At 39.3% G+C, this 26,683-nt stretch overlaps 1 long non-coding RNA gene across 2 annotated transcripts in view; it reads left to right on the top strand.

The window, feature by feature from the left end:
• Window positions 1-26,683, top strand: part of LOC148106816 (uncharacterized) — a 233,905-nt gene that overhangs the window by 8,237 nt on the left and 198,985 nt on the right. Inside the window, exon 2 of one of the 2 annotated variants that reach the window (XR_015723432.1) lies at window positions 5,726-5,873. This is a non-coding gene — a long non-coding RNA (uncharacterized LOC148106816). Of the gene's footprint in view, window positions 1-5,725; window positions 16,363-26,683 lie in introns of those variants that run through there. The other variant, XR_015723431.1, reaches the window with a different exon arrangement.

Raw genomic sequence — 26,683 nt, 5'->3', positions numbered from 1 at the left:
CCAGAAAAAGGCGAGCTTAATCCTCAGAGTTTCTAGGGAGCCACATTGCATCATAGGCCACATAGGCATAAACTCTCCAAAATTAAAACACACCAGCAGCACTCCCTCTTCCCATCCCCATCCCAATTGTTGGTTTGGTAGCTGCACATTGAAAGAGTCAAAATGTACACTGAAAATAACGTATTTCACTCTATCTATTCTAGGAGTAGAAAACCACCTTTCCCTTCAGATTCCAAGAACTCGATGAATCCAAGAACATAGGAAGTTAAGATGGCCTGACTGCAAATAATCTGTTCAACCACAACATTCAGTTCCTTTTAAATCTTTACTGAATACCTACTACACATCCAGGCTCTGAATCCCAAGGTGAAAGGCACTGCCTCTGTCCTCCGAGATCTCTTCCTTTAGGGATAAAGCAGATGAGACCATGTTGTAATAAATAATAGTTTATAATGTATCGAATGGAAATGCCCTTGAACCACTGAATGCTCATTTTAAAACTTTACCAAATTTCTCACTTTCATTAATACTGTGAAATCCTATAGTTGAAGGCAGTAGTGGTAGGCTTCCGTGGCACATATTCAAGGAAATTAAGAAAATCAGAACATTGCCTTCCATCAAATGGCAAGGTCAACAACTTATATGTCCTTCTGGAGATGACATAGTCCAAAACTTTGGTATTCCTCCAGAATACAGAGTCAAAATTTACGGTGTGCCAGACATATTTGGAGAGGACATTAACAGGAAATGTTCTATAAAATAAGAAATTAAATCATGTACAAGGGCCAGAAATTGAAACAACCAAGATAACCAAAAGAAACAAAATGAAAGGAAACACCAAAACAGTTAAGAATCTTTTCAAATTTGATATCCAAACCATGAAAGCTGTAAGAAGGGTGACATGTTGTTTAGCTTCTCAGGTGGAACTGAGAGCAAAGTATAACTATCTCCGCTAACTTACCCACATATATGTATGTATGTAATATATGTACATGGGAATCTACTGATCATGAAACAGCAACCAAAAAACCCCAACCTCTTCTCAGGAAATAAGAGCTTCTGGCAATGAAATCCTAAATATAAGCATGTCTGGTTCCACGTTATTACTTTTTTTCTTTTTTTACCGATATACACAAATTGGCACAATATTTAAATGGGTCATTTGAAAAAATATTTCAAGAAAGAGAAGAATCTTGCCGAAATTGTTTTACCAAGACTGAAAAGTGGGTTCCTTTATGTTTTTTGACTGTTTTAGTAGGTCAAAACAGACTGTAAATTTACTTCTTAGAGCCGGTTAGCCTTGGGACTCCTGCTGCAGTCTGACAGTGATGCCTTCTAATTGTTGTTTATGGATGTCAAGAGACTTTACACCTTTTTTTTTTTTTTTTGGTCTTTGGTTTGCTCTGATTCTCTTTTTTAACGTGGTGTTTAATTTGTGCTTTTGCCCAGTACACCACCAATAAACAATTCTTGACGGAATGTTGCATGTGAATCTGAGCAGATTCCATTGGAATTTTGGTAGTCAGGCTTTGCCATTACCCCTCTCATTTCCGATGCTCGACTGCGTAAACAATCCCCCGCCCCACCCCTACTTGCTCCCTCTTCCAAAAAGGAAGGAAGATAGAACGAACGCCAGAAAAGGGGACATTGGCATCTTACACTGAAATCCTGTTTTTCTAGTCAATCTACTTGAGATTGAATTTTTTTTAAACAAAATTATTTGGGAAGAAAAAAACATTTTCCCTGCTGTTGCTGCTGTATTATTATTTGACTGATTTTCAGTTTATTAGTCATTCATCTGGATTGGTGCCTGTATATTTTCCGAAAGGTTTAATATGGAAAATTATTTATTTGGCTATACTGAATCTTTGCTCAAAATTATATCTTTTTCCGTATCTAAGAAGCTTCACAGATATTTCCTTATTCATGCTCACAATATTCTTGTAGATTGTAATAAAAGACACTACAGTAACATAGGTTATAATATAAAAAACAGACGAAAGCAAACTTGATTAAGGTGACATTAGTCGATAAGTTAGGAGCTAGGAAAGAACAGTCCGAACTGCTACAATGTTCTGTGACTCTTGAAAGCAGGTAACTACAATATTGTCATCATGGGTAAACAGAAGGGTCTTGGGATGATGAGAGAAACCGGAGCTGGAACCGACTGCTCCTGCCAGGGTAAAGAACAGTTGTTAGGCACTGCTGACAGGATCGCCAAGTAATCAGGAAGGATCTACATCCCTGCTCTCTCCTCCAAACTTGCAGCCTCTCTCTAGCAGAATTTACCCCACTGGCAAAACTTAAGAGTGCGCCCCCTAACGGAGGAGAAAGGGAATTTGTGGAGTCCCAGGGCCAGGATCACGGAGCAGTGTGTAGAAGCCCCCTCTTTAGTTACTTAGTATCCAGATCCATCCTCTGTATATATTTACTTACCTTCCATACAACACACAATGCTTTCTGTCCTTCCTCGGATGAAGATGCTTCCTCCTTTCCTCCAGTGCGAAATTCCAACAGTCATGTTGTCCATCTCTAGCTGCTACTAAATGCTCTTCTAATTCCACATAAACTGATATAATCCAAAGACTGACTTGTAGTTAACTGCCAGCAACCACCCTTGTATAAAATAACAAGGGGGAAAGAGGAGAGAGGGAAACAAATTGCACGTGTGAATATATATAAACGTCACTATGCAATGGAGGTGTGTGTGTGCAGGGTTGTTTATGCATGGCTGCTACAGGACGTTTCTCTTTCACGACGCTGGAAATGTAAGTACTTTCTACACTACTCCTTCCAGGTTTCCTTCGCCCTAAGTCAGGACTCAACTAGTTGTTGTTCTTTTTGAGACAACGTCCCAAACCTTCACTCTTGAAAGCTCTGAATTCTTAGTCCTGTCCTCAACTCTTTTCTAAAGCATTAGATTTCCATTAATCTTTTCTGTTGGTCATGAGAGTCTTAAGAGGCAGCATGGTAGCAGGATTAATCTTCTGTGTAGCAGCAATCAAAATTGTTCGTGGTGATCAGGACTAATCTTCTGCAAGGGAAAAGGTATAGGTGTCAGGTGATTTTCATTGGCATATCGTCCAGCAATATTGGTTAAACTACAGTTGTTTTTGATGATGCCAGTCTTCCAGATCTCTTGGCCTGTTATGGCCCCTGGAGGCAACATAAGCTGTTTCCTGAAGAATGGAGCAGTGGAAAGATCGGTAGTACACACTAATGCAGATAACTCAGCAGAGTGAATTTGGTTAGACTTTTTTGATAGTTTTAATGTGACAGTACTGATTTCCAAGACTGCATTCACCTTTCATTTGTGATAGTCTGAAACGAAGACTATGTCTAGTTGATTACAGGACAGCAGGTAGATTTGACAGTGAAATAATGGATTGGCTTAGGGAAACCACACTGGCTTTCCACAAGTTAAATACCTTTGACCCGTGCAGGCTGTCTGAACCTTCCTCTTTTTCCCTTTACAGAGGCTTCACACATTACCCTGTGTTTCTCTGATCTTTTTTATTTCTGCCATACACTGTAGCCCATGAAGCTCCTCTTCCCCGTAAGACTAGCTGCAGAATAGGATTTAGCAGTTTCTCTCTTTTTTGTCCCCTCGAATATTCTTCTTAATTAAAGTGTTTTCCTGTTAATTACTATGAGAAAAAAGATTGAGGCAAACAGAAGTACCACGGTCGGGGGCGCCTGGGTGGCTCAGTCGGTTGAGCATCTGACTCTTGATTTTGGTTCAGGTCATGATGTCAGGGTCGTGAGATCGAGCTGGAGATTCTCTCTCTTCCCCTCCCTCTGTCCCTCTCCCCGCTCTTTCAAATAAACATTTAAAACAAACAAAAACAGAAATACCACTCCTTCAATTCATTTGACAAATCATTTTTGAACACTTACTTTGTGCCAGAAACTATGCTAAGCACTAGGTTTTTTTAGCAGTGGAACTGAACAGTGCCTGCCTTCATGGGGATTACAGCTTTCGAAAAACATATGTGGTTATATAGCTCTCAGATATCTTTCAGTTATTCGAGTGATTGTCCCTGCTCTATAATTTCTTACTCTCCTGCTAGATTAGGATATTATCTGTGTTTTCTAAAACAGAAAAATCACTGCCACCCAGTTGGATATTAAAAGATCATTTAAAATCAGAACGGTTTCAGAAAAACTGCAGCCTGTGTCATTGGATGTTCGGCTGAACTGCTTAGACTCCAGTTCAAAGCAGCAGATTCAGGCTTGCACCATCATTATACTTGGGAAATTTGGTTATAATTTTGAGCTTGTAGAAACGTCTCTCTCTTCCAGGATCATTTCCATAATCTGTGAGTATGTCCTCTCTGCCACCTGAAGTTTACTTTTATGATTTCCTTGCCTAAGGCAAGTGGCTTCCTGCCTGCCTTCATTTCTTTCATCTCTCTGGGAAGTCTCCAAATCCAAGAAGTCTTACTCTCTTCCCTGTTTCTGGCCTCTACACTGAATGAATAATTTTCCTAAAAAACATTAAGTAACCATATTCCAGACTGGTTCTGTACTCAAGCAAACTGTGGTTTTTTTTTTCCCACTTATTGTTCTAGGTTAATGGACCTTCATCCATGGGCTCTGTCTCTCGTTCATTATCATTGAACTTGCTTTGTGTCAGGCACCATTTTAGGTGGGTTTTATGTGTAATTTGACCCTACCCTCATAACAGCCCAATGAAGAAGGTGATTTTATTAACTATTTTATAGAAGGGGAACTGAGGTCCAGAGAGGGTGGAGTTTTGTTTTGTTTTGTTTTCAAGGTCTTGCTCCTACATCTTTTTTTTTTTTCTTTCTTTCTTTAGAGAGGGAGGGGGGAGAGAGAGAGAGAGAGAGAAAGAGAGTGCTCGGACGAGGGGGAGAAGGATAGGCAGAGAGAGAATATCAAGCAGGCTCCACGCTCAGGGCAGAGCCTGACTGGGGCTCGATCTCACAACCCTGAGATCATGACCTGAGCCGAAATCAAGGTCAGATGCTTAACCGACTGAGCCACCCAGGCACCCCTCTTCTACCCTCTTGTAAGGTAACTCACAGCTGCAATGTATGGGTTCTTTGCAAGATTTAACTGGGTTCAAGAGCAACGTAGTCAATAGTACATGTGGTTGCCACAAACGCAGATAGGCTTCATTCATGAAAATGCAGTGCTTGTAATAAAGACGGTGATCATTTTGTCGCAGGTCAGATGAGAAGCCACTGAAAGGACTGACGGGTGGTGTCTCACCTGTAAAACTGGAAGCTTAGTTGTCTTGAGTCATGGAGAGGCTATCTGATAGAATAGGGATTAAAATTTCTGTACATATACAGAGGGGAGAACTATGCAGAATAAATGCGTGTTAGAAGAATGTATTTGAACTCATATTAAGGTAGAATCTTAGAATTGTCCACAAGTGGAATGAATGGGCTACTGCAGAAGAATGTCAGTTACCTGTTTCTTGCAGGATTCAAAAGGCTGAGACATCACTTTGGGGTATGTTGAAGAAGAGAGCCAGTACTGAATTAGTCACATCCAGTGAAATGCATTGATACATGATAAATACCTAGCATACAGGCATGCAACAAATGTCACTGTTTATTCCCACTATTTCCAAGAGGGAGATTCATATACCCTACCCGTTCTCATCTTTAGTTACTCACTGCCTGAACCTTTCCTGACTCTTCAGCTAAACCTGACCACTTCCCACTATCTTTTTTTTTTCCCCCTGCAACTTTAGGTATTTGCCTCTGTGGCTCCCTTTGCCTGGAAACCTTACCATGCCTTTGGAAGTTCTGAGAAAATGCTTCGAGATGGATCCCAAATGTCATCCCTTCAACAGAGCCTTTAATTGAGCTTTTCAACCCATCGTGTTTCCTCAAAACAGTGTAAGTACTTCACTACCTTTTAGAGTCTGTTGTACCTAAATCCTTCCCCCATCAAATTGTAACACTTCTCATGGGACTGTTGTCTGAATCCATTTTTGTATTTGCTTCCTCTTATCCCCATTCAACAGCATGTATGTTACACACCCCAGTACCAGGCACGATCTGCCTGCTTAGTACATGTCAGTTGAATGGAATGGAATGGAATTATAGCTTGTTGTGTGAAAATGTTAATTAAGACAGCTTGTGGTCCTGATTCAGTGGTAACGGGACAGAAGTCCTAAGACTCTGAGTCTCATTTGGGGTGAGTAGCTAATAGATATGTGGGGACTTTTCTCTAGAAAAACCCATCTCTAGGTACATCCAGAAAGGTCCAGTAAAAGAACTGGAAAATAAAGAAGAACAAGTCAGAGCCAGTTTAGGCTTTCACACCTAACTGTTCACACCTATAAGCAATGGCTTATTTCTCTTCACTTGGATTTTTTTTGCCAGTGGCCAGTGATCTGCAGGGAGTTTTTCTCTTATTTCCTTAGCCAGTTGGTGAATAATTACAGCTTCCATGCCCCATACTAAATCAAGGTGTCTTGCAAAGCAGCCTAAACCATTGTTTCCTACATAACTTCTAATACTTATCAGCGAATTATGGTGATGACAGCATCAGAATTTTAAATGATTTATGTTGCCCCTCAAAATAAATCCCATTGTAATTCCATGCAAATTATTGTGGAAGGTTTCTGGTGGTAAATTCAAAGTACTTGAATCATCTTTTCTTTAAATAATTTTTAATCAGCCAACATTATACAATCTTGCATGCAATTAAAAATGTCATAGATAGTGTGAGGAATCTTTATGTTTCAGCATTTTAAAAATCTATTTTTGGCCTGGAGTTTTTTGCTAAATCCCAGTGCTTTTGTTGTTTCATCTATTTCAAGCTTATGATAGGCATCAAGGCAAGACCAGTTGGGAAGATTAGCCAATGTTATAGGTAGGATAGTAGAGTTAAGGCCATGACTTATTACGCATATTCATCTGTATTTACTTTCATTTAGGCATATAAAATTACAACTTGATTTAGCAAAGTTTTTTTTTTGCAATAATCAGTTCTACCACAAAGCACAAAATATTCTTTTTTTTTCGTATTTGCAACAGATCTTCTTTCACTCTTTACTCTATTTTCCCTTTTCTAGGCTTTTTTACATTAAATGTTTTTAGCTACCCTAGACCATTAAATACCCCTGAAGTTCTACAATTTCTGCAGAATTTACCCAGATTGCTTATAGACTAGCCAACCCCTTACTCTTCCAGCCCCATTTGGTCACAGAGCTTCTTCCCATGCTTCACAATCCAGCTGACAATGTAGATTCCTAAAGTGCTATTGGATGTTTTCTTTGTGATCATTTCACTCTGTATGTGTCTTGGTTTGATGGTTTGATTCCAGTTTTGTGTCTTTAATTCTTTTTTTATTGTCTGATAAAGGTTGCTAGGTTCGAAGAAACCATCTGTGTGATTCACTCTGTATAAGGCCATGTAAAATTCGGCTTTCAATAATTTTTAAAAAAGATTTTATTTATTTATTTGGTGGGGGTGGGAGGAGCAGAGGGAGAGGGACAAGCAGACTCCACGCTGAGTGCGGAGCCCAACACAGGGCTCGGTTCACGACCCTGAGATCATGACCTGAGCTGAAACCAAGTGTTGGACGCTTCACCAACTGAGCCACCAGGGCGCCCTGGTTCCCAATAATTGTTAATGATGAATACTCCCTTTTAAGAGGCAAACAGGAACTATGCTTCTTTTAATTTAACATCTGTTGGTGGATAGAAGAGGTTTGCTTCATTGTGCTGTAAGGGATTTGACTGAATTAGTATTTGTCCTGTTGTGACTTGTTACGATGTGTTTTCAGAAAAGAAAAAAAAAGAAAAGAACAATGTCTTCATAGATTTCTTGCATTGTTTGTTCTATGGCTAACTTAATATTAGGAAGCTTGCCCTTTAGTCCTATAACCAGATTCTGGACCAAAGATCTATACAGTCAGGTTGAAAAGCATGTTATCTTTGAGTAAGTCTGCTCGGATGTGAGCTAAAGCTATGTTCGAGGCGTATTCCACTATGTACAGTAATGTAACGACCACTCGTGCTACTAGCGTCTGGCACAGGTGCACATGTACATTCGGGGAACGCTATCAGACAGGAGTGTACTTAGAAAAGAGTGCCCGCGCACCGCCTAACCCTTAAATATCCTTAGATGGTTAAAATAAACCTACCGCCTCCATTTTGGTGTGTTGTTATAATCCACGCCAAGAAGGTAAACAAAGTTTATAAAAAGTTCCTTTTCACGTGTTCTGTTTGAAATCTGCTGGCACCTTCAATTTTGACTAACTATTTAAATACAGCTTCCTCTATCACAGCTGGTTGCCTGTGAATGAGAAATATTTAAATACCCTGCTAAGTTTTCTAAATGGAATTTTTAGAAATTCCACATTATGCATCTGCATATGCAATGTCAGCTAAATCATAATACAGCATAGTAGTAATACATTTCTTACTTTGGTAATTACTTTATTAGCTAATTAGTATTAAAACAGATTGCCAGAATACCTAATATGATTTCTTAACTGCTGCTAAGTGTTAAAGAGTAGAACTGCTACCACTGGTAATTCATGGGGAGATTTTTAAACGTTCTTGTCGTAGTAATAATAATTATAAATGAGTTGAAGTTAGATGCCTACACTCTTACAGCATGGTGGTGGTGGTATGGGCCTCACAACCTTTTTGAGAGAAATGAGTGACTGTAGTATTCAACCCCCTTAACAAGTTACCTGGGATGTATTTGATGAGCCTACTAGCTAGGAAATTCTCAAGGAACATCAGTATGTCAGATAGTATAAATTAAAGAGGTATTTTATTTTATTTTTATCTTTCCTATTGCACCTCAGGCAGTTTATTGCACGTAACAGGTAGTCAAATAAGGTTTGCTGCATGAGTGCATGGGTCTCTATCCTTTTGGGAAACATGAACCTTTGGGTGCTTGCATACATTTCTACATAAGCCAGAGATCAAGTCAGCTGTATATCAAGCACGGACCTTGACCTTTAAGAAGGTATATCTGGCTAGAGTGAAAAAAATATATAGAGTGCTTAAAAAATGTACAGTCCCTTGAGTGACAGACCTATATGTGTATATTCATGCTATAAGTTTTGTATATGCATATACTTATAATAAAAATATTCATGGTGGAAGTCTTTAGCATATAGCTTCAAGAGACAAATTCTGAAAACGTTCACCATCAGCTTTATACTGAATTCCTCAGTCGTCCTGCAGCTGCATGAATATCACGGTGTCTTCTTCCCTGAAAGCTATCATGTAACCCTTGGTACAGTGCATACAGATCTGGCTTTAATCTTGGCCCTTCCTTTTACTTGCTGTGTGGCCTCGGACACATAACTACACATAACCTCTTTGGGGTTCAATAGCTTCACATATGACGTAGGATAATAATACCATCCCTACCCCAGGCTTACGGTGATAATTAAGTGAAGTCATATACGTAAAGCCCTCCCACATTATCGTTTTCCGATGCACGCTAGTTGCCTTGCACCTGCTTACCACCAAATGTCCACACGTGCAGCTGTGAGAGTCTCTTACTCAAGCCCATAAGTCTTTATCTCAAGAGGATTTTTTTGTTTTCCAAAATCATCTTAAAAATCTATTTACGTGCTTAAAAACCTGGTGCAATTCTGTTGTTCGGAATCTATTGTTTTTTAAAACTTAAAAAAATTTTTAAAGTAAAAACTGTATATTTAAAGTGTACAACATGATGATTTGATATCCATATACACAGTGAAATCATTACTACAGCCAAGCTAATTCACATATTATGTCTTCACATAGTCACCATTATTATTATTATTTTTGTGATGAGAACACCTGAAATCTACTTTCTTTGTAAATTTCCAGTATTCAATATGGCGTTACTACCTATAGTAACATGGTGCACATTAGATCTCCAGACTGATTCATCCTACGTAACTGCAACTTTGTAACCTTTGGTCAGCATCTCCCTATTTTCTGCACTTCTCACCCTTAGTAACCACCATTCTACTCTCTGGTTCTATGTATTTGACTTTTTTATAGAAAATCTGTTTATTGTTAATCAATTAGTGCGCTATTTGCCAGTGACTGATCTTATCACCCAATAGTAAGAATTATCACAATTTATTTACTTTTGTAAACACATCATAACATTTACGTTGTGGGTCTATTTTATTAAGCTATTCAAATATAACAGAACAACCAAGGGACACTCAACTAAGGTAAGTTTTCAGATAATATGGGTAAGATGTCATTTCCATTATTCATGGATTGGTCTCATAAGCTACAACAAATGGAACTTTCAGTCTTTTGATCACATTTGGAAGTCATTACATTGCTGCGTTTGATAGCTGCATCCTCTCAGGTAACCTCCGGTCGTTCACCAATGAACACAACAGAAGAATAAGACTCAGTCAGCCTTTGGGTCCTGCCGTAGGCAGATGCAGCCGACCTGACTGAGTCGTGAGAAAGGGGCCAAGCTTTACTCAGTTCAGGTGACCACACATTTGAAGACTGTGCTGTATAGTACAGTGGCTCTCTCAGATATTATATTTGGCAGGGGCCTACCCTGTGACACTCTCAGGGAGGAGGAGTGTCCAGTGCCTTAGGGCCAAAGCCAGGTGATGAGGCATAATCCCCATGAAGGAAGCTTTAGCAGGTTAGTGATTGGTTAGTTAGTGAAAGAGTCATGATTGCCTAGGGGCATAGAAGGTAATGTACGAGGCCAGCCAGAGAGAAAGAAATAGCTGGCTAATCAGAATAAAAGGCACAAACTGAAAATTTAATGGGACAGTGCTTCTAGGGTGTAAGCCACTGTAGGGAAATCCCATGGCTACAAATGGGATGATTAAGGTGCCCAGGCTGGTATGAATGATCAGTGCTGGAGATCTCTTCAGAGTAAGAGGTGAATCTGCTCTGATCAGATAGAAGTGGAAAGGAGGAATGTGAGTAAAGAAGTTGAATCATGGCATAAAGTAACCAGCGTCCTTTTATAGGAGGAACCAGGAGGTTAAGAAAACACTTACTGCTACACACCAAAACCTAGATTTTTATGTCATATTGTTCTGGGTCCCTTGCAGGAATAGAAAAAAAAAATCCTAAAATTCATATGGAATCTCAAGGCACCTTGAATTGCCAATCAATCTTGAAAAAGAAGAACAAAGTTGGAGGCCTTACACTTCCTGATTTTAAAACATATTACAAAGCTTCAATAATCAAAGCAGCTAACATAAAGACACACACACAGATCAGTGGACCAGAATAAAAAACCTAAAAATAAACTCTCATGTATATAATCAAATTATCTTCGACAAGGGTATGAAGAAGGCACAAATGGGAAAAGAACAGTCTCTTCAACAAATGGTGTGGGGATCCTTAGCTTACACCATATACGAAAATCACCTCAAAATGAATTAGAGCTAAACATACTACCTGAAACTATAACATTCCTAGAAGACAACAGAAAGGGAAATCTTCACGACACTGGTGTTGGCAAGTTTCTTGGATATGATACCAAGAGCATAACAGATAAATGTTATCTGTTATGAAACAGATAAATGGGAGGGCCCCTGGGTGGCTCAGTCGGTTAAGCAGCCAATCCTTGATTTTTGGCTCAGGTCATGATCTCTGGGTCCTGGGATCAAGCTCCGCCTTGGGCTCTGCCCAGTGGGGAGTCTGCTTGAGATTCTCTCCCTCCCTCTTCCCTCCTTCTGCTACTCCCCCTGCTCTCTCTTTCTCTCTTAAACAAAGAAATCGTTTAAAAAAAGATAAATGGGACTTCATCAGACTTAAAAACTTTTGTACATTAAAGGAAACAGACTGAAAAGGTAACTTATGGGATGAGAGAAAAGAATATATTCGGTAAGTGGTTAATATCCAGAATATATAAAGAACTCCCCAAATTCAACAATGAAAACCAAGTAACCTGATTTTAAAAATGGGCAAAGGACCCAAGTAGACTTTTTTTCCAAAAGAAAACATAGAAATGATCAACAAGCATATGAAAATATGGTCAACATCATAATCATTAGAGAAGTGCGAATCAAAACCACAGGGAAATATTACCGCACTCCCATTAGGATGGCCGCTATGGAAAAAACAGAAAATAACAAGTGTTGACAAGGTTGTGGAGGAAATGGAATCTTGAGCATTGCTGATGGGAATGGAAAATGGTGCAGCCACAATGGAAAATAGTATGGGGGTTCCTTAAAAAATTAAAAATAGAATTACCATTTGATCCAGCAATCCCACATCTGGATATATATCCACAGTATTGCAGTCAAGATCTCAAATCGATATTTGTCCACCCATTTCACTGCAGCATTATTCACAATATCCAAGAGGTATGTCCACTGTCTGGTGAAGGGGTAACGAAAATGTGGTATATCCGTACACTGGAAAATTATTCAGCCTTTAAAAAGGAAGGAAATCCTGTCACATGCTACAACACGGACGAACCTTGAGGACGTTTTGACGAGTGAAATAAACCAGTTACAAAAAGACAAATACTGTATAATTCCACTTATATGAGGTACCCAGAGTAGTCAAAACCACGGAAACAGAAAGTAGAACGGTTGGCTGTCAGGGACTGGGGAATTAAAAATGAGGAATTGTTGTTTGACAGGTTCATTGTCCCAAGCTCCTGTGGCCGCAATTACGACCATAGCAAACAAAATCGATCCTAAAACCTTAAAAAGAAGGGCTTGCATATGTGACTTAGGTGAACCAGGTGGCTTAACACTTTCTAAAGGTCACACCACCAGTTGGCCGGGAGCTGGAAGCCAGACCTGATCGTCAATCCAAAGGGCTTTCCTCTGGAGTTTCCCTCCCTCACCTTACCCTCTGCTAGCACGGCCCCTGGCACACAGGGACTACTCTAGTACAAATTCTGGAAGAAATGAATGCCTCACAAATTACCTAATCACTTCCCTCCTTTGTTAGTTGAAAGAAAAGTAAACATTTTCCTCATGCTTCTAGATATGAACCAGACCAAGCAATTCTGCATGTAAATAATTTGACCGCTGCTTAATAAAATGCACATGACATAATGGCACTGAAATACTTCAAAATACAAAACAATTCTGGAAAGAGGTAAAAAAAATAACAAAAATGGAGCATCGTCATTAAATGTCTCCATTTGATACAGCCTTCACTGAATGTCTAAGTTTGAACCTGTAAGATGTCCCACTGTGGTGTGCCTTGCCCCCAAATATGTGTTTGCTACTGATTTAGAAACACATTCAAAGTGATACTTTTGGAACCTTTGGCTTTCCACAAAGTATTTTCCAAATCTATTATGTTTTATATTTCTTCAGCCACCAGGTGGCATGTGCTTTGCTGCTGAAATATACAATAAAAATGTATAATAAAAATGTATCCTGAAGAGAGAAATTATATCAGGTCTTACATATCTAACAAAAAAATAATGATACTGGATTTTATCATGAATTCAATCAGCAAAAACCTGCACGCTAATAGATTTGACAGTTCTCAGTACCTCACATAAAGACCTTGGGAGCTGTAGGGTAGACATTTATTCTAGCAAAGAGCTCACAAATAAAATTTATAACTGTTTTAAAATAATTGAGTATAATTATTTAAAATTATACTTTTTTAACTTAAGGGATTAATTTTATTAGTGACCTGTCTTGTAAGATGGAGGTAAAAAAAATCTATTTTTTCATTTCTATTATACTTTGTAACCCTGCTTATCAATGATAAAACCACACACTAGTACCTAGTATCAGGCCAAATAAAGGTAAAGATATGTTTCACGTTAAGAAACCTGTCCAATATTAAGAAAAAACAGGAGGTAATTATTCATTTTGTTTAAGAAAGTCCCCCTACAAAAGGATCACAGCAACATTGCTTAAAAGAGTGAATTTTTGAATTTAACTTTTCATCTGACATTCCGAAAAAGGGAAAGAGGCCAACCAGGTGCTTATGAAGTTGTAGCAGCCCTCTGGGGCTGGAGGAGCCTGTGGGAATGTGGCAGGATAAAATCAACCATTTTTTCCCCACTCGATAGTTTAGTTTTCTTTCTACCTCCGATCCCAAATCCAAGTAGCTAAACCTTTTTTGTATTCACCATTCAGGAGAGCCATCTGACAAGGCACAAAGCAGAGGAAATGGTTTTCTTAGTTTTGGTTTCCAAAAAACTTATACTCCTAGGGAATGCATATGACTACTGACATAGAAAAAAAAAAGATACTTGAGGGAAAAATAGCATTGTATGAGCAAGGGAGCTGAGGAAACAGGTTTTTCTCAGAGGCTGAAATGGATCTCCATGGGTAGAGAGGACTGAGGCATTTGCAGCTCCCCGCGAAGAGTGTCAATACTTTGCTTCCCAGGTAGAGCCCTGGGGAGGTGCCAGACTCCAGAGAATGAACGGTCGTGTGGCATGTTTCGACCTGCGGCGCCCCAGAGACAGCTTCAGAGAAATTTGTCTGCCTCAAAGTAGCAGGGAGACAGCGGAAAGCGTCCCGTGTGCTAAGGACAAATAGTCCTTTTCCATGACATAACCCATTTTCTAAAAGGGGAAACAGCTGTGTCAATCAACGTGTACAGAACTTATTATAATTGAGTTTGAGAAATGCCCAGATATTGCCAAAGCCTGTGAAGGCACAAGGAGAGCTATGTAACACCCCCGGACAGAAATAAGCCTCACCTAGATAGGCTTTTATTGTCTGTAGCTGTCGGTACATGTGGGTGGGTGTGTTTTCGTGTATCTGGGGTAATTGACGTAGTTTTGTGCTCTTTGGTACCAGATTCTTGGACGTAACCAGTAGGGTCTCCTCAACCCAGATACCTAACTATAATAATACTCAAGGGGTTCTTTACTTTGAGGCCCCATGAGAATGACAAGAATGCTTGTTGAGACTGTACCCACACTCTGGAATTAGAAATCTCATGTCTACATAATTACCTATAATAAACTCTGATCTTGGTTTCCACCTTGGTGAAGAGTTGAGTTCTCATCCTTTCTAAATCGATTCTATGGTCCTGTGAATCTTGGTTTGTGTTGGAATATCCATATCTTATTTGGGTCACCTGCATTACTAATCTTGGAGAGTTCTTAATCATTGCTCACCAACACCAGGGATGACGGCATAACGCCATGGCTCTTCGTGCTCTAACCTGAGTACCTCAGGATCGGTGGCCCTTTTCTCTGAAAGCTGCGATAGTAGAAAGAGTTGTCTCACATTTGTTGAGCATGAACTATGTGTGAGAATGTCTTCTAGGCATTATACACGTATAAATTATTTCAATATTCATCACACACTACGTGAGGTTCTCTTACACAAAGAGTCTTCTTGAATTTCAACTGACACTGAAAACAGATCCCTGATTTTGCTGTCATGACATTTCATAGTCAACACCAGTAAAATCTCCCACAAGCAAGCATTAGATTAGGACTTGACTGTGTACTCACTTCATGCTCAAAGTCATAGGGATGATACCAGGATTAGCCATTCCTGGCGGTGTCAGAGAAGGCCTCGTAAATAAAGTCATGCTTGAACTTTGACTTAAAAGGTGACTAGCAATTTGATGTGTGTGTGGGGGGATAAGAATAGCCCACCAGAGGGAGCGCTATCTGTAAAGAAAAGTTCCTAGAACAAGAGTGCTTGGCTATTTTAGGAATGGCAAAAATTGGGTTGATCACATATAGGGAAGGGGTTGCTGTTGCAGAGGCATGCACTTGACAAATGTGTACCCCGAGACTGACGAGCCAAAGCAAGTCACTTAGCCAGTGAGTGAGCCTCGGGGACTGCCCAGCCTCTCTACCCCACCCCCCGTGATTCCCTAGTCATCATTACTTATATAGTAGTTCTCAAAGAGCGGTAAAAATAAAGTTTCTCTGCGGAAGAAAAAGGCTATAAAAGAAAGCCAAATGCTAGAGCTGGTGACGGAAATGTAGAATCCAGTAAAGCCCTGTTCCTTAGTCCAAAAGTAGAAATTGTGAGCAAAATAATTAATGGTATGTGGAACTTAGTAGCAATTTGAACTCATGGCATAAATGCTCAATATGGGAACAAGAAAAAGTAATTCAAAGAACTACTCATCATGCACTCCAGTAACAATTCAGTGAAATTTGAAAAAATGGTATTTAACTTACAGTTAGATGTTTTAGTTATTCTTTACTGCATGTTAAAAGGGAAATTATTTACAATAATGGCTTGCAAAGTTGGAATACTGTAAGTCTTAGACCTGATTTCTCAAAAATGTAAAGGGTCTATTATAATCTAATTTTGTGTCCCACTGTGTCTCACAGAATATTAACTTCAAGTTATTTTCCCAGCTTTTACATCATCCTTAGATGTATCCTTTATGATAACTGCTTAATATTATGTTTTATCAATACGGTTCTTTGGCTGAGCATTAAAGTTGTTTACGTTTTTTTTTTTTCAGGAACAAATAAGAATGACCATAGACATTTTAACAAAACAACCCTTCTAAAACCTCGTTTTTTTGATTAGTCACTTAGGATAAATTTCCAGGGGTGGAATTGTTAGGCAAAAGGTATAAGTATTTTATGTCTCTTGATAGGCGTCACGCATTCTCCACCGAGAGGGCTACATTCACACCATGAAAGCCATAAATGAGCAGACCCTCACAGCCTCTCCAGCACTGGGATTTATTATTACACTTATTTTTACTTCTTTATTACATAAAAATGGGGTCTCGTTTTGTTAAATTTTGCAGTTCCTTAACTCCTTAACCAAGTGGGACTTAGATTTCCTGCATATTTACTATTTGTATATCTTGCGAGAACTGACACCTCAGGTCAGTTGGTAATTTATTGCCTGGGATTTTGGCGTCATTGCCTACCTTTCTTCATTCACATGCTCTCATCTAGGGAGCCACCACAATTCTCCGGTATACTTGGCATTCACAGATGCAGTTTTAATGCATATCTATTCTCTACTGGCTACTTTATCCATTAAGCAAGTCATTTCTGAAATTGAAAAGTATGTAGAAGGGTGGGGAGAGGCAGCATGTAGACTTTCAAAGAATGCCACGTAAAGGAAGTTAATAAGTGGTGAACAATAGTCGCTGACCTTTTATGATTCAGGAAAACAAAGGAATATTATGGCAACAGCGTAAATTATTATGGCATTACCATGCAACTGTGATGGACTACGGTAGAGTTGAATATTCAGAAACAGTTTCCATAAATATTCAAATATTCAACTACCTATTTTAAGCTTAGCTCAAATGAAGATTTCTTTGGACAATTTCAAAGCATGCTCTCTGTAAGTGGTTTTAGAGTCACGTGGGTGTAATTGAAAGCGTGGATGTTGGCTGTAAATATTTCATGAACACTTTTCTAGGCTGTTTTGGCAATTGCGGTCGAATGGGATCAGTTAAGGTTTCAAATAATGTTAATATTCATGGGTTTTGTAGACTGACTTCAGGTTATTTTATAAAATGCGCAAGAATTGGGGATTCTGTTATATAGAATATCCTCTACTACTACTAATAGTAATAATATGTTGGAGGCATTGGGTCATGATTATGTTAACTAAAAAACCAGAATTCCATAGAAAATATGTGCTCTAATGATAAACAAGTTAAGATGCTTAAAGATAATATTCAGTGTGATGAGCACTCTGTGTTCTTCTAAGCATTGTACATGTATTAATTCTTTTAATGCTCATCACGACACTACAAAGTAGTATAAGGGAGGGCAAATATTTTTCCTTCTACCCTTCTGAGTTATTGGCTGAGTTTGCCTGTAATAAAAACCAGATTAACAGACAAAAACAAACAGAAGTTTATTAACATGTACACCTCAGGTATACAGGGCAAATACCCAGGAAAAATGAGTAGCTCAAAGGGATGGCTTAGAATTCAGGATCAATACCATCTTAATAGGGAAAGGGGAGGAGGGAACATAGGCTTTTCAGGGGAGGGTAAATATTTTTAGGAAAGTTGACTAGGCCCTTAGAAGAACAGATGGGAAGTACAATGGTTTGTGACAAAGTTTATCTGGGTATAGTATTAACTTCTAGTCTCCTCTCCTGTGATAAGAGCCAATCCTCCCTGGTTGATGAAACTCCCAGGGAGAGGGTCTATGACAACTGAGTTCCTTTTGGAGGATCTTGTCCTTAGGCAGGTAAGGGAAGGTCAGAGAAAGCCTCTCCCTGCATTTGCGGTTCTCGAGTACCTGTAGCCCACAATAATCCGTGTGTCAAAGTGGCATATTTTGGGGTAGCATATTCTGCTACCCCTCAGTAGGTACCGTTATAACTCCATTTTATAGAAGAAACAGAGGCATAAAAGGTTATAAGAGATGCATTTAGACGGTGAGGATACTCTCCTATATTCCATTTTTCTACATTTTCAAATTTTTCTATTATAAACATGCATTCCTTTTATACTGGTAAAAATAGAGTATGCTTTCCAAGCTTTTGCATCCTTCATGCTGACCGGGACACACGTGTGTTCAGCTTCACACCTGCTCGTATAGAAGACAAGTGTCAGCTTTAGCCATCCAGGTGGGCATTTGAGCAGTCGCTATCTGCGTATTCAGTTTTACCCACAGGGCACAAAGACAGAACGGCCAACATCAGAAAAAGTTGTCCCTTCTCTTTATGAAATAATAAAGAATAAAACAGATGTAAGGCGTGATTGATCTCGCAAGAGGGGTGTGCAAACAAACAGCCTCCTGGTGAAACCAACCAGAAAATTGTGGTTAGGTAGAGTTTTCCTGGGAGAAGAAGAAAACAAGAGTTTGCTGCAAACTCCAGCTGAAAATATAGGATGTCACAGGATCTTTTTTAGATCTTATGATGATGTCAACTGCAGTGAAAATACGCCCCCTTCCATTCTCAAACATGAAGGCTTTGAATTCAAAGCCTTTCTTACCACACAGTTAAATGTAGCAAAGGAAAAATGGTCACCTAAAAAGGCACCCAAATAAAGTGATAAAAAGCCGTTAAATTCCGTTCATACTGACAAGCATTTATTGAGTGCATGACATGTACTTGGGGCAGGTAGGGCTAGGCACTAAGAATATAAAAATAAATAGGGGCGCCTGGGTGGCTCAGTCGCTTAAGCGTCTGACCCTTGGTTTCAGCTCAGGTCATGATCTCGGGGTCAGGGGAACAAGCTTGGAGTCTGGCTGCGTGCTCAGTGCAGAAGTCTGCTCCTGATTCTCTCTAGCCTCTCCCTCTGCCCCTCCCCCTGCTCATGCTCTCACACTCTTTCTCTCAATACAATCTTTTAAAAAAAGATAAGTTAAACATGCTTCTTGGCTCATCACAGATTTCCACCTATTGGGTATGCAAGCATGAAAACAGCTCATTTTGGTACAATGGGTTAGTATAAGAGATGCTTTCCAAGAGCTGCTGTACTTGTGACACGGAGGGAAGATGGGATAAACACACATCCTCAAGGTCCCCGAGTTGCTACTAGGTACAAGGACCTCCTTTATGTCCCAGGCATGTGTCTGGAAACTTCGTAAAGGCAAGGACCATGACTGTTTGCTCTCCACTGTATAACCAGAACTTCAGCCAACTACCTGGCCTTACTGAGAGCAAGAGCGACGTAGTCGTCCCCCTCCCCCATCCTGCTGTTTCTGCTAGAACAGGAGTTGGAAAATTATGGACAGAATCTTACCATGCTTTTGTATGGCTCACAAGCTGAGAATGGGCTGGACACTGTAAATGGTTATACAACGCCACGTTTTACAGAAAAAGTTTGCTTAACACCCCCCCTCCCCACTCCTTTTTTGGTCACGTGTTCATCTCTATTGCTTCCATGGTCACCTGACTTTTATCTCCTGCCTTTCTCAAGCAACTTTCATAGAAACTGCTTTAGTCTGTCCAGTTTAATTCTGATTTTCTCACCTTGTCTTCTGGAGGTCTGGACTTCCCATTTCAGCACTTATGATTTTCTTTCATTATATGTATGTATTTTTTTTCTAAGAAAGATACTTTTAAAGTTAACTGACTTAGAACATATCACCTATATTTCTAGGCCCTATTGAGATGTTATATATTGCAGGATCTGGATGTGATTTGAATGGATATTTTATTAGTTTTAATTTAAATCGACGGAAGGAAAATGTGCTCATTAATTTAAAAAATGCAAGCAATTCACAAGTAGAGCTAGCAATTAAAGTATCCTTTGACTGTCCTGGATTCCCAGCACCCCTAATATTTTCCCCCTTCTCCTCCCTTCTTCACAGAGGAAACTTTTTTTACTAACCAGGCATACCCTGCACATTTTAAAATACATTTACATACACAAATACACACACTCACAACGGGTGTGTTGTCTTCTATTATGCGTAAATGACATAAAAAGTCATAGCGTACATAGATTTTCAGCATATTTTCCCCCATGAACTTTTCTCGATACTAATATCCTATTTGATTTTCCACAGAATTCAATAGTTTGCATGTACTGTAATTTAATTAATTGATCTTTAAGAATGAATAATCATGTCATTTAGAGCACTATAGTCATTCATGTGGATTTTTTCATTTCCCCCCCATTCACTGGGCACTTATTTTATCTTTGTCCATTTCCCCTTCTATCCCTTAAATCATATAGGAACTCCAGGTAGTAGACTTCCTAAAATAGCATCAATTTTCTTGGAATGGAGTGCCTCATACATCTGTAAAATGAAGGCTCATTTTCTCCCAAGAATATCTTTAAGAAGTCTTAGAACTGCATGTAATGTGTCGATGATTTCTCAAATCATTTTTTGGACCTGGACTACATTCTTGACAGTATTTCTAATGGGGGACTGTTGGTCTACCCTTTCTGTTTTCCCAAATTAAGTAAACAGTAAATAGGAGCAGAAGTAAATTCAAACCCTGTTTTTAGGCTGTCTGCGTGATATAAACAGCCAGAAGGCAGTGAAAACCCTGTCGGTGCCCAGCTGAGTGGTGGCTCAGACAGCAGGACATCAAGTGCGGTAGCGGAGGGCACAACTGAGTGCCGCGCGTGTGCACAGGAGGCTGCCTTCAGTTCTGCTCTGGGGCGTCAGGGAAGGCTTCGGGGAGAAGGTTACAACTTAGCTGAACCTTCAAGAAGAGTTTTCCATGTGGGCAAGAGGAAAGAGGTATTTGAGGGAGGGGAGAGGCTATTTGTAAAGGCACGGGAGAATGACAACGTATGGTGTGGTCAGGGCTCCTCGGATGGAGAATGCCATGGAGAGGCCAAGTTGGTAAGGGCTGAGTGACGGCCAGGGTCAGATGATGGAGTGAAGACTTGATCTTGAGGGTGATGGGGAACCACAGAAGGACTTTAAGCAAAGGCTTGAGAATATGACATCTGCGTTTTAGAACAGGGGTCAGAAAACTTTTTTCTGTAAAGGGCCAGATGATAAACATTTTAGGGTTTGGGGGCCATCTACGGTCTCTGCTGCATATTCTTTTTCTTTTTTGTTTCTCTTATCCTTCTCCTCCTTTTCCTCTTCCTTCTCCTGTACCTCCTCTTCTTCCTTCCTTCACAACCCTTTTAAAGAGGTAAAAACCGTTCTTATCTCGAGAACCACACAAAAACAGGCCGAGGGCTGGCTTTTGACCTTGGGGCCTAGTTTGAGGACCTCCATTTTAGAAGAGAGTGGCTTAGGGTAGGGATGCCTGGGTGGCTCAGTTAGTTAAGCATCTGCCTTCAGCTCAGGTCGTGGTCCTGAGGTCCTGGGACGGAGCCCCGCATTGGGATCCCTGCTCAGTGGGGAGTCTGCTTCTCCCTCTCCCCCAGCTCATGCTCTTGCTCACTGTCTGTCTCTCTGACATAAATAAATAAAGTTTGAAAGTCTGAAGTCATTGCAGACATTGCTCATCTTTTGTCTCCGTAGACTGTTGGGGGTGGGAGGGGCAGAGTGGGGACCCAGGAGGTTGTGGTTCTGACTGGCAGTGTTCTTCCCGCAGAAGCCCGGGCAGGGTCGGGGCTTAGGGCACAGCAGCCTACTTTTAGGCATGCTCAGCTGAGAGGCTGGCAGGCCAGCTCCACGGTCAAGGAGGTGGAGGCGGGCTGAGATCGCAGGGACTGGTTCAAAGAGCGCCGTTGGCAACATGAGGCCGGAGGCTCGCAGGAATTCCACGAGGGATTCACGAAGCTTTTTCTATGAAACCCATGGCCTCAGTGTGGGGCAGCTGGAGGCAGTTAAAAGGGCAGCGGCAGAGCAGAGCCCCTACCGAAGCAAATCATTTAATGCCCCAGTCACTAGAAGCACCGATGAAACCATGCTTAAGAAGCAGTTTTTTAAAAAAGAACTCTATCTTAGGACTTAAAACTTATTTCATTCGATGGGTCATGAGAGGTGTTCCAACACTAATGGCAATAACTTAGGTCGAGTGAAAGTCCGCAACGTGCCAGGCTACGTGCTTTCTTGAACCCTCCTCACAGCCCTGTGGAGCAGGCATTCTTCTCTTCGCCACATTTGACAGATGAAGACATCGAAGCAGAGAGGCACGGACTGACGTGTCCAAGGCGATACCCCTGGGATTTGAATCCGGGCACTCTTAAGCACCACACAGGGAAGATGTCTTTAGATACCATTTTCATATCCACAGTAATTTGCGAGCCGACTTAAAGCTAAAATGTGCTTAGAAAGTTTGTCCACTGCCTTTACCCTCGGGAAACAAATATCTCTTAAAGTTCAATTGCCACATTAAACATTTACCATTTACCTTTCATACTTCCTCCTCTGAACAGAGATTTCCCCACCAGTCTTCAGTTCTGAATTCTGCGTTTATATGTGCAATTCATTGCATTAACAATTTCTGAGATATTCAAGAGCTCAGAAACCATGGCAAATTCTCGGAGGGGAGAAAACATTCAAGTTTATAAATTTGGGTATTAAGCGAATTAGACCCTATTACGACAAAGAGACCTTTGGTTTTCATGCATGATGTGATAGAAAAAAAGATAACAGAAGAATGTCATTCAATGTTAATCTGCACATTTCATTTTTATCCTAATTGTGTGCAAATGAAAAGGGTCTCTGAACATTCAAAAGGGCTTTTCACTACTCATTAACCACATATAAATGCATGGGCAGTGGTTTGCCCCAGAAAATTGCCTTGAAGGTGACTTGAATGTATAGCTTCTGGTTAAAGGGCAGACCTTTCCTCCTGGCCTCATCAATTCTTTGGCTCTCAGCAGTTAGAATTGCTAATAATTGTGGAATTTATTACCAGCTCTGATGGGGTTTGGGTCATAGTTTGTGCACCAGGGTCAAAGTAAAAAGAATACTGCCGATGTGATTTGATGTGCGACCTCAAACCACATGTAAATGGTTACAGCCCTAGCTCTTCAGAGATCAGATTCTGGAGAGCTCAGATTCATTCTCACACATGTACCTGTTGCTCCAGCTACATCACACAACCTGAAGACCCTCAAATGTTTCAACTCTTTGTTTTGCCTCCATCTGTTGCATTGCTTCTCTCCTTCGGAAGCACTCCTTTCCACTTGAAATCTACACAAATAATTTTTAAGAGTTTTGTAGTTTTTAAAAATCTATATTGATATTTACAAATAAATTGAGAAAATACATTAAAAAATAAAAATAAATTACATATATGATACATGGAAAGTGTATTCTTTTTGTAAAAGGTTTAAACAACATAGAGCCACGTGTGAAAGAGCCTCGTTATCATTGCCACTCTGTCTCTTGCATAAATTGAGACTTTTTGTTTTTATTGTAATATATAGTGCATTTAGAAAAATGCATAAATATTATATAGATGTGATTTTTTGTTTCTCTTTATGGTCTAATTCCCTATGTTTGCACTCCCAAATATATAGTTTAGTTTTGCCGGCTTTTGCACTTTATTTAAATGGAGTAGTGTATAACGTATCTTACTTTTTTCACCCTCCATTTGGCTTGTGAAATGATTCATTAACTTTGATGTGTGGCTGCAGTTTGTGTAGTATTTTGTTCTCTGCACATGGGGACAAGGAGGGGAAGGAAGAGAGGGGAAGGGAAGAGGGAAGGATACAATTAATTTTTGAATATTTATTTTCTCCCCACAACCTTGCAACACTCCCATTAATTCTAACAATTTACCTGTAGATTCATTAGGATTCTCTAAACATGAAAAATACAGTGTTGAATATAGGTGATAATACCATGCATGCATCTTTGTCTTGATCCTGTTCTCAGAGAGGAAACAGTTCAACTTTTCACTAACAAGTATATGTTCACTTCGGTTGTTTGAAGTCTCTTTGTCAGACTAAGGGGATTTTCTTATATTCATAATTTGCTGAGAAGTTTATTATTCTTTTTAAAATCAGGAATGGATGCTAAATTTTATCAAATGTTATTTCTTCATCTACTGAAAGGTCATACGTTCATTTTTCATCTGTTCATGTGTTAATATGTTCCTTTACTTATGTGAATTTATAATGATAGAGCAACCTTGCATTCCTGTGATAAACGCAACTTAGATGTGATATATTATCCTTTGTAGATATTGCTTTATTCACTTTGTTAATGTTTTGCTTATGATTTTTACATTATGTTAATGAGTGAAACTGAAAAGATTTTTTCTTTCTCCTCTATCTTTATCTATATATGGTATCTATATATGGTATCTATTATATGCTAGTCACATAAAAAAAGAGTTGGGATGTGCTTCTCTTACCATCTCTTTTCTAGAGGAGTTTGTGGGAGATTGGAACTATTTCTTCCTTTACTATTTGGTAGACAGCAAATTCAGTATTCTTGATTATTTAAGAAATATTCTTTTCTGAGCCCATATTATTTTTATGTTTTTCTAAGAATTTTTCATTTTACCTACTTTTCAAAAAGATGTTGGCATAAAATTAATCAAGTATTGCTTTATCTATAGAATCTGTCCCCTTCTTATTCCTGACATTATTACTGGCTTCTCTTTAACAAATCTCACTAGACATTTGTCAATTTTATTATTTGTTTTCTAAAAACAAACTTGATTGTGTTGATCCTCTTTTTTTAATTTCACTTATTTTGGCTCTTAAGTTTCTTCTTCTTCTTCTTTTTCTTCTTCTTTCTTCTTATAAATTTTTCTTTTACTTTCTTTGAGTTTGTTTGCTGTTCTTTTTCTTACAAACTGGTTTCCAAAGTAGCTGTACTATATTCCATTCCCACCAGCAATGCACAAGCATTCCAATTTCTCCACATCCTCACCAATTCTTATTCTTATCTGTATTTTTAAAAAGACTTTTTATTAATTGTAGGGAGAGAGGGTGCTTGAGTGGGGGGAGAGGCAGAGGAGAAGCAGACTCCCTGCTGAGCACAGAGCCTGACTTGGGATTCGATCCCTCTACTCTGAGATCATAACCTGAGCCAAAATCAAGAGTCCAATGCTTAACTGACGGAGCCACCCAGGTACCCCTATATTTTTTATTGCAGCTATGCTAGTGGGTATGAAGTGGTATGATACTGTGGTTTTGATTTGTATTTTCCTGATGACAATTTACATTGCACATTTTTTTCATTGAACATTTTTCTTGTTCTTATTGGTCATTTATATATCATCTTTGGAGAAATATCTATTTAAGTTCTTTGCTCAGTTTTAAAAATTGGGCTATTTTTCTTTTTATTATTGAGTTGTAAGAATTTTCTAATTATTCTAGATACTAGTCCCTTAGAAGACACATGATTTACCAAATTTTTCTCCCATTCTTTGGGTTGTCTTTTCACTTTCTTGATGTGTCCTTTAAAGCACAAAATCTTTTAATTTTGATGAAGTCCCATTTAAGTATTTGTTCTTTAGTTACTTGTATTTTAGTTGTCAAGGAACTCCTGCCTAACTCAAGGTCACATGTATTTACAACTACGTTTTCTTCTAAAAGTTTGATAGTTTTGGCTATTACCTTGAGATCTTTGATTCATTTTATGTTAACTTTGTATAGGGAGAGAGGTAGGGGTCCAAATTCATCTTTTGTTTCATTAAAGCCATTACAAAGGTCTGCCCAGATTTAGAGGGAGGGAACATAGCTCCAGTCTGTCAATGGCAGAGCGTCAACTTCACATTTGAAGAAGGGCATGCAGGTGTGATAAATCTTCATTGTGGGCATCTTTGTGAAATACAATCTGTTCTAACTGGGGCCACTGAATAATCTGAGAGCTGATTCATGAATTTCAACTGTAATCAAAATTGACCATATGTTCACTCTTTTGAGGAGAGGGTCTATAGTTTTAATCAGATCCATAATGGTACCCATTTGCTGAAAAGTCAAAAAAAGTAAAATTTAAAAGCTTTAAAATTGAAGCGACTGATAATTCTATGTCATCTCTTGGAACGGTGGGGATTCTATAATAAGGGAATTCAAATATTAATTTAGAAGAATAAAGACCTTCAAGTGGATTTTTAGGACTCAACTAATTGTGTGAAGATAGCCGACAAAGCAGAGCAGGTGGGGCCCTTGTTCTCTCCCCTCATAGCACCAAATAGGTGCATTAGTAACAGCATATGATCCATATTTCATGGCTCAACTTTTGCCTAGTTCACGCTTTAACACGATCTCCTCTTAGGTCCCTAAACTGTCAATCATATATCAAATTTTGAGTTGTTATAAAACAGCCAAACAATGAGCTATTGCGCAGCGGTGCTTCCAGCCAGACATCAGTTCAATTTGAGCAGTGTTGCAATTCCCGGTGAACATCAGGGTTTATTGGATCATTATTTGAATGTTTTACATTTATTTTATTTTGTCCTTATTAGCTAATAAAATGAGAGGAAAATAGAAAATCAAATATACTGGTGCGTAGCTCTCATA

The sequence above is a fragment of the Ursus americanus genome, chromosome X (genome assembly GCF_024610735.1).
Source record: "Ursus americanus isolate L20-20 chromosome X, mUrsAme1.1.p, whole genome shotgun sequence".
Lineage (NCBI taxonomy): Eukaryota > Metazoa > Chordata > Mammalia > Carnivora > Ursidae > Ursus > Ursus americanus.
This window is presented reverse-complemented; position numbering and strand designations above follow the sequence as displayed.